Here is a 13,869-nt window from a genome sequence, read left to right as displayed (position 1 = left end):
TTTGGTAAATTGCAGTACCCGAAATAGGAGACTACCGTTTGACCCGCTGGAATGTCCTTTGGTGTCCTTCCTGTGTTTTTTAACTCTATTGACTGTTTTCAGATATGTCTTTCTCCGCTAAAAATTTTAATCAATTTCTTTTTACCTGCTGTTCGAGATTAAAATGACATTCTGTTTGTATGTATGAAACGGAGGACAATGCGATAATACACATGAACAAAACTGCATTCATTTCAGTTCCAAATCTGGTAAGCACCAGCCTTGTCATTCAGTTACTGCAGGCGCTAACAAACTGCAGAAATATGGTTATGTTCTGAATTTACTGCATTCATGACGTATACGAAGAAGAAGCGAGTAGAATTGTTTCATATGTGGTGTTACAGAAGAATACCGAAAATTAAGTGGACGGATAATATAAGAAATGAGGTTTTCCTATGAAACAGCGAGGAAACGAAATATATATTAAATGTAAGGGTCAGTAAAATGGAAACGAAACAGTTGGCAAAAAAATGAGTAAACTGTTCGCTAGTTCAAAAGTAATCGCCATAATTGTTAATTCATTTATACCACTGTGAAGCAAGAAGGTTAATGCCTCTGAAAAACGTTTGTGGTTGTCAGCAGAACAATAATTGTACCCAAGCGTACACCTCTTCTTCCGAAGCAAATCGGCGGCCACGAATGGGGCGAGTCCACTTGTTGCCAAAGTTATTTCGACTAAGCTTGCAGAAGATTCCCTGCGAAGCCCTTACGCATCCTCCTTACAGTCCTGATCCCTCCCCATGCGACGCCGGTATTTTTGGAGCTCTGAAGGAAGACATCCGTTTTCGTCGATTTCGTTTGGACCAAGAGGTGCATGCCTGGTTACAATCATGTTTCCGTAGACAACTACACACATTTTTTCATGAAGCCGTTGACCGTCTCACAGAGGAATAATTTTTCTAACACTTATGACGATTATTTTTCAAATAATAAACAGTTTGCGTGCTTTTTCCATTTGTCTCGTTTCCATTTGAGTTCCCTAATACTAACTAGAAAAAGGAATAAGGTGACAGATCGTGTGCTGTGACGACAGAGAATCACTTCCATGGCACTATGGGGAGTCATGGAGCACAAAAATAGTAGGCGGCGAGGAGAAAAATAGCCTTGTATTTGAATTAATTTGACATTTCGAGACAAAAAACACAATGTATGAGATAAAAAGGCTCTGTGTACTGTCTTATACACATTGCCTGATGTGTCTGTATGTGTATATGTATTTTCGATAGCAAGTAAATTTTAATGTTTTGATATTTTTGAACAACAGTTTTGCTATTGTTTCACTTCTGATCAGTTTATCAGATATACTTATTTAGGAACATTTGTTAATATCAGCTCTAGTTCCTCAATTTTGATACTATATTTCGACTTTTTAGTCATGGATAGCATCTCATAACGCCATTATCACCGTTTGGTACTGGAGTAAGCGAACTGACGTGGTGTTGATGTTCCGTCTGGGGTGGATAGCCGGCCGCTGTGGTCGAGCGGTTCTAGGCGCTTCAGTCCGGAACGACGCGGCTGCTACGGTCGCAAGTTGGAATCCTGCCTCGGGCATGGATGTGTGTGATGTCCTTAGGTTAGTTAGGTTTACGTAGTCCTAAGTCTAGGGGACTGATGACCTCAGATGTTAAGTCCCACAGTGCTTAGAGCCATTTGAACCATTATGGGGTGAACGCTTCACCTTATGATAATCACAACGCCTGCCATTCTGTTGGCGTCAGGCGTGACTCGACCTCTCGCCAGTTGCACCATCGCCGCTGCTCGGCGGTTTGCACTTTGACTTGGTATTCGTCATGCTCGCAGAACGCTAAACCTCGATTTCTCGCCAAAAAGCGTGAGAGCCGCATCTTACTAGAGAAACGTTTGTTACAGCTAAAAATGTACAAAACATTAGCAAAACGTGACCCGTCGGGTGCATGCGTCCCTTGTACGTATTGTGCTACAAGAGCAGGGCGGATAGCGTAGTACCCGTACCAGGACAAGGCAGCTGACCTTCACGTGGATGCTAAAACCAATCGCGCGAGACACAGCTGGGGTCACGTGGGACGTGACTTGCGACTACAGCGCTCTGCAACTGTATCTGGCTAGCAAATCACATAATTTGTTTAGAAAAACTGGCGGCAGTAAAATTCAGCCATTAGCTCTATTAAAACGCACGATTTCTCCCGTGTCCATATGAAAGTCGTGTCTTAGCATACATAAATAAAAACTTCTGTTCATGAACATCATCTTCTTCTTCTTCTTCGTCTTCTTCCTCCTTTCTTCCTAGGTTAAAGCCTGTTTCCTTCAGTACCCTGAGGTTGTCACTCCATCTTTTCGTTGGACAGCCAATATCTCTTTTGCCAACTGATGATTTTTTTTTTTTTTTTACGATTTTCACAGTCATCCTTTCATCCATCCTATCTCTGTTTTCGTCCCATTCATGTTTTTTCTTATTTAACCTTCATTAACGGAGTTCACTTCACACCCTTTTATAATGCTTTAACTTCTACCTTTATCTTTCATTCTCTTCCCTGTAATCTTTCGCAGAATTTTATTTCTTTGATTTCCAAAAGCCTTTTTGCATCTGATGATTCCCATCTTGTCTCAACTGTGTATATCATTGGTCTCGCTGTTGTTTTATATAGTCTTGCCTTTGCATCTTTTCCTATATGCTTGTTTCTGCAAAAAATATCATTGAAACACTTAACTTTGTTCGCTTTTGCTACATGTTCTCTAACTTCCTTTTCTATATTTCCACTGTTGGACAGTTCAGTACCAAGATATTAAATGCTGAATATTTTTTTCATCCAATTCCAGTTTGCGTCTAATTGGTTCACACTGTCCTTCTGGAATTGCTCAAGTTCATCGGAATACGCAATGGACATGAATGGATACTGGTGACCTGACGTTTCACCTGTCGGAGTCATATATAGACCTACCAGGGATCCTATGTACCTCCAACTGCACACGCCGCACACCATTACAGAGCCTCCACCAGCTTGAACAGTCCCTGGATTCATGAGGTTGTCTCCATACGCGTACACGTCCATCCGCTCGTCCGACCAGGCAGCATCTTTCCAGTCATCAACTGTCCAATGTCGGTGTTGACGGGCCCAGGCGAGGCGTAAAGCTTTGTGTCGATCAGTCGTCAAGGATGCACGAGTGGACTGTCGGCCCTGAAAGCCCATGTCGATGATGTGTCGTTGAATGGTTCGTACGCTGACACTAGTTGATAGCCCAACTTTGAAATTTGTAGAAGGGTTGCACTTCTATCGTGTTGAACGATTCTCTTCAGTCGTCGTTGGTAACGTTCTTGCAGGATCCTTTTCCGGCAGCGGCGATGTCGGAGATTTGATGTTTTCCCGGATTCCTAATTTTTCACGGTACGCTCGTGAAATGGTCGTACGGGAAAGTCCTCAGTTCATCGCTACCTCGGAGTTATTGTTTCGCTCGTGCGCCGATTATAACACCACGAAAAACTGACTTAAATCTTGACAACCTCCCATTGTAGCTGCAGTAACCGATCTAACTACTGAGCCAGCCACTTGTCTTACATAGATGTTGCCGACCGCAGCGCCGTATTCTGCCTGTTTACACATCTCTGTATTTGAATACGCATGCCTGTACTAGATTGGTTCAAATGGCTCTGAGCACTATGGGACTTGACATCTGAGGTCATCAGTTCCCTAGAACTTAGAACTACTTAAACCTAACTAACCTAAAGACATCACACACATCCATGCCCAGGGCAGGATTCGAACCTCCGTCCGTAGCGGTCACGCGTTTCGAGACTGTAGCGCCTAGAACCGCTCGGTCACACCGGCCGGCTGTACTAGATTCTTTAGTGTAATAAAAAATCCATCATATATGGACTTCAACAAAATCCAGAATTGCGTCTCCAAAGGTCTGTTTGTGACGTAGAGAGCTTTTCTTTAAGGTTAAACGTTTCATTGCACGTTGCCGAAGTATCAGAGAATTTGTTTCGAGTTGCGTGCGCGCCGATGATTCCTCAGCTTGAAATAACAGGAACCGACGTCAGAAAACTCGTACAGATCCACGTAAACATGAAGTTTTACGTCCCGTGAGAGGTGGGCTTAAGGCGCGAGCAGCGGCTGTGTCGGAGGCGTGCTGCTGGCAGCGCGCCGCGTCCGCTGCCTCTAATGTATGCGGCGGCGAGCCCGGATCCTGAGCTACTGCGACAGCCCCGCGCTGTCGGCCGGCGTAACTTGCGCTGACGCCTTCATCCCAACTCAGCAGCGCATCTGCCGACGTCCTCGTCCACGTCTTTCTTGCAGACGGGTACCCGCTTCTACTTAAAAGTGGTACAGGAACGCATGTGCAGAATTACAGACCAGTGTCGCCGATACAGCTCTGTTGCCGTATCCTACAACACATTAAACCATTATGACTTTGTATTCACCTTTTGGATCTGCAGCTGTTGTCTTTCTTTCCTTGTTAGAAGTTAAAATTATTGGTTATTCAAATTCGGCTCCAAACCCACTCGCGAACAAATGAACGCAAACGAGATTACGACACGCAACAACATAGTGCCCACCGCGTTTTGCGAAGTGAAAAGACGCGTGTAAAACCGAAATTACACAAAGTGCATTTACATAAGTGTACAATGTCTCAGAACGCAAAAGAAGAAGGATCGTCGGCCGGAGTGGCCGACTGGTTCTAGGCGCTACAGTCTGGAACCGCGCGACCGCTACGGTCGCAGGTTCGAATCCTGCCTCGGGCATGGATGTGTGTGATGTCATTAGGTTAGCTAGGTTTAAGTAGTTCTAAATTCTAGGGGACTAATGACCTTAGAAGTTAAGTCCCATAGCGTTCAGAGCCATTTGAACCACTTTTTTGAAGAAGGATCAGACACAACAAATCGCGAGTAATAACAAATGTATACACAAAACTTTTGTCACACCAAAATCACGTTTTTTTAAAAATCATAGTATTTGGTAACTCGCAGATGAATTCCACATTTGCATTGTTTGGTTTGCAGATGACAAGCTGTCGGTACAGGACACCGTACAGATCGTCCTGCAAAACCATATCATATAAAATCACGATAAGAACAAAAACGAACAAAAACTGCCTTTAGACCTCACTTGGTTCGATAAGTTACAACCTGAAACATCGGGCGCTAATGACCGTAGCAGTTTTGCGCCCTAAAACCATAACAAAGAAAAACCTAAAACATGTGCACTTTTTACAATATTCAATAAAAAAAACACTGATTATGGCACAAGGTACCGAAACTCTTTTGGGTAAAAGGAAGAAGCTGTGTGTTTGTATAACAGGCGGAACCTATATCCAATAATTATGACGTTTCTTGGGGAGGAACAGCCCCTCTCAGAATATCAGCACGCGTGCGTGAAAAATCACTCGTATGCAACAAGACTTGTTTTATAAATAATTTTTGGAAACTAATCAGCCTAAACACAATTTTCTGCTCGAACACACACTGTATCAAAGTACTGTTGCGCTGCCGGCCGCGGTGGTCTAGCGGTTATATGCGCCCAGTCCGGAACCGCGCGACTGCTACGGTCGCAGGTTCGAATCCTGCCTCGGGCATGGATGTGTGTGATGTCCTTAGGTTAGTTAGGTTTAAGTAGTTCAAAGTTCTAGGGGACTGATGACCACAGATGTTAAGTCCCATAGTGCTCAGAGCCATTTGAACTGTAGCGCTACTGTCTAATAGCGACACGATGTGTGTTTGTGAGTGCAAGTTCACTGAGTCGTGGCAACGTGGTAACCACATTAATTGCAGATGACAAAGTTTATCATAATATCAGCTGTCCTTCAGGCAGATAACTGCATGAAAAACGGTGTGTAATATAAGGAAAATAAAGGCAAACCACAGATGATGGTTAAACTTGCAACAGGTATGGATGAAACCAAGAAGATTGTGTTTGTTCAAGGCAGGACACAGCAACCACGGACATTATTCAAGACAAGAAATCTGGTATGCTCATGCACGGTTTCTTGCACTGAACAGGTAGATTCTGTCTTCGTAGATTTACGAGACATGCAACACTATACCACCCTACATTTTTTCTAAGTCGTCGGTGTTCTTACTGGTTGTAATGCGACTCGCCGCAAACTCTTCTCCTGTGCCAATCTCGTCATCTCCCAGTAGCACTTGTAACCAACGACCTCATTTCTTTCTTGTATGTATTTCAGTTTCTGTCTTCCTCTACAATTTTTTCGCACTCCGCAGGCCCATCAAGTTCAATGGAAATTATTCCTTGATGTTTTGAGACGTATTGCAACACCATGTTCCTTCTTCTTGTCAGTGTTTTCCATAAGTTCCTTCCTTCGCCAGTTGTGCCGAAAACCACCTCGTTCCTCAGCTTGTCAGTCTACGTAATTTTCAACATTCTTGTGCAGCATCACGTCTCCATTGCTTCAATTCTTTTCTATTCCGGTCTTTCTACAGTCCACTCTACATTGCCATACGAGTACAAGGCTGAATTCCGAATGCACATTCTCCTTAAACTAAACCCTATGTTTGATACAATCAGACGTCTTCTCACCAGGGATGTTCTCTTAGCCTACTTTTCATGTTCTCCTTGCTTCGTCAGTCATACGTAATTTTGTTTCCAAGGTAGCAGAATTGCTTACCTGTCTACTACATGTTCACCAATTTTGATGTTGAGTTTCTCGCTATTATCATTTCTGCTACAATTCATTGCTTACGTCTTTCTTCGGTTCACTTTAAATTCATATTCTGTACTCATTAGACCATTCATTTCAGTAGATTCTGTAATTATTTTTCGCATTCACTGAGGATGCCGATATCATCAGTGAATCTCATCGTCGACATGCTTTTCCACTGAATTTTAATGCCACTCTTGGACCATTGTTTTATATCCCTCGTTGCTTCTTTGATGTACAGATTGAACATTAGGTGTGAAAAGTTACAATTCCTAAGAAACTTGTTATCTATCCCTTCTGTTTGATCTCAAGTCTTCCACAACTGTCAGATTCAATCTATCTCTTTGAAATCGACTCATATTTCTTACATCAGGCCTTCAGATAAGTCCTTCCCCTCGAAGATTCTCTCTGCCTATTCGCTCTCTCTCCTTTTTTTTAACAGTAGAATGCCCATAGCAATCTTAAAGTTGACACTCTTCCTTTTATAGTTTCACCAAAGTTTGTTTTGGCTTTTCTGTATGCTGAATGATTCTTTTTTACGACCATTCCTTTTTAAATTTGTTCAAATTTTTCATGCAGCCATTTCGCCTTGGTTTGTCTGCCGTTCTTGTTTGTTTTATTGCTAAGTGACCTATGCTGCCGTATCCCTTTCTTATTCTAAACATTTTTGTGCTTCCTTCTTTCGTTGATCGACTGAAGTGTATCTTCTATTACCCCCGCTTTCTTCGCCGTTACCTTCCTTTTACCTATAATGATCTGTCCATTTTATGTGATTTCCCTGTTGAGAGATATTTATTTCTCTTCAGCTGGACTGCCTACTATAGTATTCATTATTGTATTATTTCCAACCTTAGAGAACATCAAATGTGTCTCATCATTCTTCACTACATTCGTATCCCTCTTCTTTCCGCACTGATTCTTCCTAACGATTCTCTTGAACTTCAGTCTACTCTTCATCACTAATAAATTGTGATCTGAATCTACACCTGCTCCTGGGTTTGCCTTATAACCCAGAATCTTTCCGTGTCTCCCGACCTTTTCCAATTATTCCTCCTCCTCTGGCGATTTTTGAACGCTACATTCGCCATTACTAGCTGAAATTTACAGCGGAACCCAGTTATTCTTTCTCCTCTGTCATTCCTATTACTAATCCTTTATTCTCCTAAACCTTTCTTCTATTTGTTCCCCTGATACCGCATTCCAATCCTCCGTGATTATTAGATTTACATCTCCCATTGCATAATTGGCTATCCCTTCATTATCCTCATACACTTCCTCTAACTCTTGTTCTGTTCGTGGCGTCGGCGCGTGTTCCTGAACTACTGTTGACGGCATTGATTTGCTGCTGATTCTTATGAGAGCAACCATATCGCTGATCTATTGATAGAACCTCATTCTCTACCGTACTTCACTATCCACAACGAATGCTACTTCCATTGTACCATTTTCGATGTTACCGTATATTCATCTGACCAGAAATCTTCAAATGCCTTCAACTTTCCATTTCACTTCCCTGACTGTCGCTATGTATATACTGCGCCTTTGCATTTCCCATCACAGATTTTCTAGCTTCTCTATCTCGTTCAAACCTCTGACATTCCATGCTCCGACTCTTAAAATGCTACCCTAAAGGTGGTTATTCAGTCTTTTTCTCGTGGTCATCCTCCCCCTTGGCAGGTCAAGTGATTCTAACTTAATATCGTTACGGTATGGGTTTGATTAACACTTAAGATGATCACTTCTAACGGGCAGGAAAAGACAGTCCTCAGTTTGGCTACTGACAATTGAACAACATAAAGCTCCACCTTGGTTCCAGACTCACATTAAACACGATGTCTCTTTGCCAAAGACTGTATGAGAGTTGGTTTAGGTTACGCCATAACAGTATCACAGAAAGTAGAAGCGCTTGTCACCAGAAATTTCCTTATTTGTTTTATTTAGTGAATCAGACGTCATGTAAGGCCACAGGACACTTACTGCTCACTGTATTCGAGCTTGACATATTGGTGCTGGGTTGAGCATTCAATGCAGATCTCCCCTTTCGCCCTGTTTAACCCCATCCACACTATATAGTTCTATCATTTCGTTGTTTCACCAAGATTAAAAACTCTTCAACATCCTGACGAAAGGCTTGGGTCTGAAACTTGGTCCGACTGAAGAATTTTCGTCAGGTCATTCAAAGCTATAGCACGCGTGAACCAAAAGTACTTATAAATAATAACTATCATTTTAACGTCTCTGACATGCAGGGTCCACGGATTCACGAGGTTGTCTTTACACCCATACAGTCCATCCGCTCGATACAGCTTGAAACGAGACTCGTCCGACCAGGCAACATGTTTCCAGTCATCAATAGTCCAATGTCGGTGTTAAAGAGACCAGGCGAGGCGTAAAGCTTTGTGTCGTGCAGTCGTCAAGGGTACACGATTTGGCCTTCGAATCCGAAAGCCCATGTCGATGATGCGTCGTTGAATGGTTCACACGCTGACACTTGTTGATACCCCAACTTTGAAATTTGCAGCAATTTGCGGAAGGGTTGCACTTCTATCGCATTGAACGATTCTCTTCAGTCGTCGTTGGTCTCGTTCTTGCAGGATATTTTCCTGTCGCAGCGATATCGGAGATTTGATGTTTTACCGGATTCCTGGTATTCACAGTACACTCGTGAAATGGTCGGAAGGGATAATCCCCACTTGACAGCTGCCTTTGAGATACTGTGTCCCATCGCTCGTGTGCCGACTATAAAAGCAAGTTCAAAGTCATTTAAATCTTGATAACCGGCCACTGTAGCAGCAGTAACCGATCGAAGAACTGTGCCAGACACTTTTTGTCTTTTATAGACGTTGCCGACCGCAGCGCCGTATTCTGCCTCTTTACATCTCTCTGTAATTGAGTATCATGCCTATTCCAGTGTCTTTGGGACTTCAGTGTATTATGTTATTTACACACGTAAACCCGCCTGAATAATATCATAATTAACTAAAGTATTTTTGTAATAAGACTAGTAAGTTCCTTAATTGCATCGAGAGGGCAGGAATGAAGACCCCTTAAGGTTTCAATTACATCTAGGAGGTTAAATATCCTACCTCTTTCTGCAGAGTGTAAGACAGTTAAGTTATCGCTAATCTGCTGTAGTTGATGCTGGTCGCGAATCAAATATATTATTAGAGCTACCTCAAATGGTCAGGTCTTTATGTTCCTTAAATATCATATAAAGATTCCTGGCTGTTTGGCCATTGAGTTTAAGTGCTCCGAATCTGGTCGTATATTCAATAAAATATTGTTGACTAAGCAACTGTTGTGAGGTTTCTTCATTTTAGATAATGGGCTTACACAGTTGAGGCTGCCCCGTAAGAATAATTCCCACTCTTCATCGGTGAATGGAACAGGAAGAACTATTATTACACAGCACAACAAAATCTCCAAAATGTCCCCTCAGAACTTATATTACACAGCACAACAAAATGTCCCCTGAGAACTTATATTACACAGCACAACAAAATGTCCCCTCTGTGTAAGCACAGTATAGTCCTAGATGTAGAACCTTGAAGATGTAATTCTGTAGGAAGCTTAGTAACTCTGTGTGAACACCAGAGGACGCTGAAATTGCTACCGCCGCTGTATTCCTAGCAACAGCGTGTCCCTGAATGTGTAAATATTGTCAGCGGCGGGACGCCTCAGATAATAAATTATACAATACGCCAGGTGTGCCCGGAAACATGATACAAGCTCGTCTCGAGTTCCACCTTACCTCCTCCACAAGCAGGAAACCGGTCTGTCGGCCGCTAAGAGTATGATCATGGGACAACAGTAACGCGCATTTACGCGGAGAAAAAGTTTTGTTTTTCTTCTCCTTCCTTCCCGAGAATTTCTCACTCTGACACGGAATGTCCGTGAGAATGAACTTTCATGGCGCCATAAAATTACATGTCAGATAAGGACTGTAAAGAATACCTATTCTTCTTGTTGGCGGCTAAGCTGCAGAAGCAGAATGAACTGGCATTTGGACGTTCAAGTGGCAGAACACTGCTCGTGAAACGATGATATACAGATCGAGAACCAGTTGGTTACATTCGCAGTTTAAAGATATTGCGAAGGATAATTCCTGTTCACTATTCTTCCAAGTTGTCCGCGTGACAGTTCAACTGCGAAAGACATGAATTGCAACCGATAAAAGAAGATTAGGGTTTGAAATGAGACTACGGTTCCACAGCAACTGTATGTGTTTGATTGCCAGAGATATAATGTCTGTTTCAGGACAGCCTGGACGAACTACGAGGAACGACAGTTCATGCACACACTGAGGATTCTGTCGGTCAGCATGTATGTTTTATGCAGTCAACCTTCTTTTAATAACTCGATTGTGTTAGTCTGCGTCAGGTCGGACTACCAATCCAAAGGGTTATATTTCACACCCCTGTCGGGTCTAGGATTTACTTACCACTTCTTCACCTCTACCACTGATTTTTGAATGTGAAAAATGTCTCATGGGTGTCCACGTAAAACTGGCTGGTTAAATCAGCTCAAAGTTCTAATGAAGTAAACGGCCTACCTCCGCCAACAGGACAAAACCCAGTAATGAATTGTGATGATCCAGGGCAGCCTTACCTAAACCCATAGTTTACGAGTTATGTGTGTAACATTCCCGCGAAGTTCTGACAGTGAAGTACAACAACTGTGCACTAATTTTACTGTTAGATTTTCGAAAAAAATACGAGTAGTTGTTTAGTTAGTCTTTCCTGGGACTAATGCATGCTAGAGATCTTAGTATTAATGATAGTTCGTATTTCTCTAATGAACTGCTTGGTTTAATGATCGGAAATGCATAATTGACTACAAATCTCCAGAACGTTGGAGTAGAAAATGTTCAAATGTGTGTGATATCTTATGGGACTTAACTGCTAAGGTCATCACTCCCTAAGATTACACACTACTTAACCTACATTATCCTAAGGACAAACTCACACACCCATACCCGAGGGAGGACTCGAACCACCGCCGGAACCAGCCGCACAGTCCATGACTGCAGCGCCTCAGACCACTCGGCTAACCCCGCGCGGCGTTGGAGTAGAATAATTGTCCATCAGTGATCATTTCGCAACGATGGTCACAATACGCATGATTTGGTTGGGTACAATAAAATAGTTTTGAACGTATTGTTTGACGTGTATAAGATTGTTAAACTTATTAGAAAATTATTAATCCCAGTCCATCGTGGAGACAAACTCGGAACAGCTGAATTACAGTACGCCATTAGTATAAAAAAAACTGACGCTCGGAAAAACTGTAGTTGATCAGGGGATCAAAATCGATTCAGACCTAACATGAAAACACGACAGCGAAAATTGGTGTTCGGAGTTCGGTTTCCCTCTTCCGACAGTTGTGTTTCCCGTAAATCTTGTGTATGCGGTGTAGTCGCAGTCTGTACTCGTGCAATGCCCTTCAGACTCTTGCCTGACCTGTGCCTATAGAACACGGTAGAACACATGTTCCGGTAGCAGGTGAATTACTAAAATTGACATCACACTTTCCACCATCAATATACACAGAACGAAGTCTCCCTGGTCCTCAAAGCTGTCGGCAAAGCACTTGTGATGGTGTCTCCTGTTCGATACTTGTAGATACGTCGAGCATTTCTTACCATTCCCTTCCTCTTCACAGTAACACATAGTAATGTAAGTGTGCTGAAACACTGTGCCCTAAACTGGACGTATAAACGATATTTCTTACAGTACACTTAAGTCTAGAAACCGGAAAAATTAACGACAAGTTGATTGTGGTGTGTAATAAACGCACCCCACACATGAACAACACTCATAAAGCGTAGTTAGAAAGGTTATATTCCTTAGCCAATTAAATACACTGTCTGTTACCTACTGTCCCTTAACATTTTCCCCCCAAGCATCTTTCAGTATTCTAAATTCTCATCTGGAGACTTGTACATACAAGATGTAACTGCGATTTGTCCAGAAGATTACGACGATATGACAGTTATACGGGAAGCTACAACGGACTTCTGTTTTCAGTGTACTGAAGTTATACCTATAGTAGAGAATGGTATACAAATTCGTGCAGATCATGTGCCACCGTATCGGACTTAAAGTAGATAAATAATTTTCTCATTCCACGTCACACCTATCAAACTACCACATTTTCAGGGTTAACAGCTGAAGTAAGGACCGAATTATGAATTTCACGTATTTTTGAAAACTGTCATTAATAATATTCATTTTTACTTTGAAATATGCACTGCAGTTGGAATATACATTTCAATATACAAGGGCGTGCTGAAAAATGATGATACCGAAGTTTTATGCGAAATTAAATTTATTGTTTCTACATTTTTGTTCTTCATGCCTACATCTTTCTTCTTCATGTCTACATATTTTTTTCTTAACATGGTCATCCTGGTGACGAACACATTTCTCTCAACGAGAGACCAGTTTCTTGATACCGTCCCTGTAGAATGTTTGACTTTGTTGATGGAGACATAACTACACCTCTGCTTGCAGAGCTTGATCACTAATAAAAGTGAAGTCCTCGAAAGTGTTCTTTTAGGTATGGAAACAGATGAAAATCAGATGGGGCCAAGTCGGGACTGTATCGATGATGATCGATGACAGTGGACCCAAGGCACCGGATTGTTACAGATGTTGCAGCCCTTGTGTGTGGTGCGCTATTGTCATGCTGGAGAGACTGCTCCATGTGTGGACGGTTCGAAACTCTATTAAAGAACGCTGTTTCTCATGCACCGAGACAGTTACGTTACACTCCGTAATGCTACGCGCTAAAATTTGGAGCTCTCTAGCGGCCTTGGACTGCAACTTGGGGCGTTAGCGACAGGCAAAGTCGACCGAGCAAGGTGCATGACATGTAATATCTCAACCGATATTGACAATAGAGCAGAAAAATTCGGAGGCATTACTATCCAGCACGCGCTCTTAGATTGCCCAAATTCTGTGAAGAAAATACGTGCCAAAAAAAAAGTCCCCGTGATAAATGAAAATTTTATGTTGGACGTCCTATAAAGAAAATCTTATCCTCCACCGAAGTACAGAAAGATAGGTTGGAGTGCACAAAATGCGGGCAGCAAAACCATTCTTATCGCTATGTACTTATATGGAAAGAACAGACACCATTGATGACCTACAGCCATCTAGAAAGAAATTACAGTTATATATTAATACCTTCAGCAGC

The 13,869-nt window shown here is 42.3% G+C and overlaps 1 protein-coding gene across 1 annotated transcript in view; it reads left to right on the top strand.

Moving 5' to 3' along the window:
* The window catches only part of LOC126365980 (protein limb expression 1 homolog), a 298,994-nt gene that overhangs the window by 132,368 nt on the left and 152,757 nt on the right, over positions 1–13,869 (top strand). The gene's annotated exons all lie outside the window — the stretch shown is intronic.

This window comes from Schistocerca gregaria, chromosome 4 (genome assembly GCF_023897955.1).
Source record: "Schistocerca gregaria isolate iqSchGreg1 chromosome 4, iqSchGreg1.2, whole genome shotgun sequence".
NCBI lineage: Eukaryota > Metazoa > Arthropoda > Insecta > Orthoptera > Acrididae > Schistocerca > Schistocerca gregaria.
The sequence above is the reverse complement of the archived record's forward strand: the minus strand, read 5'-3'. Positions and strand labels throughout refer to the sequence as shown.